The sequence below is a fragment of the Pongo abelii genome, chromosome 12 (assembly GCF_028885655.2).
Source record: "Pongo abelii isolate AG06213 chromosome 12, NHGRI_mPonAbe1-v2.0_pri, whole genome shotgun sequence".
NCBI classification, from domain to species: Eukaryota; Metazoa; Chordata; class Mammalia; order Primates; family Hominidae; genus Pongo; species Pongo abelii.
Window position 1 is genome coordinate 128,406,175 of NC_071997.2, and position 3,169 is coordinate 128,409,343.

The window sequence follows — 3,169 nt, forward strand, 5'->3', positions numbered from 1 at the left end:
GATTTTTCTTGTCTCTTCCATTGACCTTAAGGGTTGAATAGTAGTAAAGGTAGAAATTATTCTTTCCTTTCCCTGTTCCTGAACTTAGGGAATTGTCTCTCCACTTAGTAGAACTGTAGAAGCCTCCCTGTCTTACATGTATATTTCAACATATATAAATTTCTACATATTAGATATATATGTGCATATAATTATATATACTTTAAGAATCTCTTATATAAAGAAATACATACATAAATATGTACAAGGAGAGAGAGAGAGAGAACTAGATTAAGAAAGTATATTTCAGCTCTCATTTTCTTGAGTGTTTTTAGTTAGGCATCAAATTTTGTTGAAGAATTTCTCAGCAACTGTTGAGAAAATTATAAGTTTTTTTGCAATCTATTAATATGCTTTAATATATGAATGGTTTTCTTAATATTAAAACAACTTTTTTACATTGCTATAATAAATGTCATGGTGTACTATTTTCATGTGGTATGGGTACTGTATGTTAATATTTTATTTAGTAACATTGCATTAATTTTCATGAATGATGGTCTGTAGATTCTTCTTTCATGTATTTATTTATTTCAACTGTCTGCATCTGGTTTAGCTTTCATTTTTTGTGATATTTTGCATTGAGAATTTAATTCATTATTTTAATGTTTTTCTTTTTATTGGTTAAAAAAATGATAGGTAGTGTTCCAGACATCAGACAAATTAGAATTCAACTTTTCAAACACGTATGAAATAAGGTGATCGTACATACTAGTAAGTCCACTTTTTGCTCTAAAGTAGAACCACAAAACTTCACTGATAAGCTATAATATTAGTTTGTGCACTCTGAAAAAAATATATTTGGTTTTCAAAACAGAAAATAGATATTTAAAATGGATTTCCGCCTAAACATGCAATATGCCCTTTATTTTTTGAAATTATAAATATGTTTTTATAACTCACTTTTCAGGAAGGTGGAAATTAAAAATGTTTAAACTGGAAATGATCAGTAATAAAATCGATATTTTTCTTTATTTTTAAGCATTTGCTAAAATCACCATACTCCTCTCATTTTTTATCATAGTTTCCTTTAAATAAAATCAAATCTTGTATTTTTGGGTACCAATTCTGAAATATTGTTGGAGGAGACAAAACAAAGCTGCCCTCAAAGAATTATCTTAATTGAAGATATAGAGTTTAAGCAGATGAAAAAGTCAATTGGCAAATAACTATATAAGCAACTGTTTTTAAAAATCCATGGAAGAGATTTTGTGGGCAAAGGCATCATTAATTGCAAATAAAATATTCAGAACACTGATGGCCAGTAAGTTAGAAGTCAGAAAGTATTGTCTCTTCGGGTCATGTTAACCAATCCTCACTTGACTATATTAAAGGATACTCATTTTTATTTCAATCAGATATTCCCTTAGCTCATCATACACTTTCCTGATAAGCCTGTTCAGAACATCAGAATCCTCAGCTCCGCACCAGTTGAAAGGAGTTGGCAAGTGGATTAAAATCTATTTGTGCTCCCATTACAGGCACTCGTTGCTATAAAGATTACTTCTAGTTTGTATTTTAAGAGAATGATTTAAGTAGGAGCCGCAATTAACAGTTTTTTTAATGGTAACTTTTTTTGGATAGGCCAAGAGGAAAAGAAATTGTGGGGTTCCAAAAAGAATTCTGAAAGGTTAGAAAGAGCAAAGTCTGCTGTGTGATAAAAGATACACTTACTTGGCAGAGACAAGTTTTCTGTAGTAAACAGTTAGGGCTGTAAGGAGTAAGATGAGGATTTGGGTCATTACCCTGTTGTGAAAGGATAAATTTATTTTAATAAAAGTATCTTTTAAGAAGTTTTGATTCCCCGGAAGAATTATAGGAAAGAGAGGCAGAACTCAGGAGACTATTTGGTAAGATTCCAGTAAAGAGAGAGGCTTTTAAAACTCAATAGCCTCTAACAAAGAATCAAGACCTTGAATACTGATGCAGAAAAAATTGAGGAGAGACATGAGAGATATGATGGGGTTCAGGACATGCCACCCCAAAATATGACACTGTGGTATTTGAGGAACAGGAGAAGCAGCCTGCAAAAGTCCTTGACCGAGTCCAGCCATTGTGGGCTGGTGGCTGCCAAGGTTGCCGTTTGGCTTCCTGGAGTGCTGGCTGTAGAGGCTGTGGATCTGGGTTCTATGGTCAGACATGGCCTGGCATGGGTCTAACGGGGCTCTGTGCAATGGCTCCATGCTTTTGGGTCATTTTACACTCTAGCCCACTGAGTGGAGGGGCAGCCATGATGATCTCGGAATTGACTTTGAAGTCATTATTTCATTGTCTTGGACAATAGTTTCTGGCTTCTCTTTAGATGGTTGGTTCCTTATCAGATGGGCCACACCCTCTGTGTTCTGTGCCAAACACACTGTAACGTATGCATTCAGCCTCTCAAGCCATACACACAACGTGGCAGGTGAAGTGTTCAAATAAATATTAGGAGCTTTTAGTAACAATTGTATTTAATGAGCTTCTTGTCAAGAATATCTACTTTTTTAAATTTACTTTCAATTGGTTTGAGAGATTACCAATTATTCAAACACAAATGATTTCACGTAGTAAGTGAAAAGAACACGCTAAAACAAACTCTGTCACTTAAAGGCTTAATACACGAGGGCATTGCCTCAGAATCTGGTTAATCCACTCTTTCCTTTCCTTAATGCTGTTTCCCATTTTGTTGCTTTGTCTTAAGAAAAGGTGATCCAGTTCATAAGAAAATAATGTTTTGGCTGAATAATAAAGGGTATCTGTCTGGAAATGTTTGTCATGGCTTGGGGGCGTGAATCATTTTTCCTCCCATGACAATGAAAATTAAAATTATTCACAAAATCCATTAGGATTAATTTAATAACAAGAAATTAACTTGTTGGCACAAATAGCCATTTAGGTAATATGGCAAGTTAACACAATTTTGAAAATCAAGTGTAATCTTTCAAAGCCACTTTCAGCTTCCATAGTCTACTAGGAGTTTTGCCCATTCCAGAGAATAACTTGTTTAAAAATGGATGAACTTTATTATTTTTAAGGAACTTTATAATAAAACCTGCTCATTTTCAATTTTATTATTTCTCATCTGGTTTGTCATAATAATTTGGATGTGTGGCCCCTCTACTAAAACATTGAAACATAAAAATAATTAATA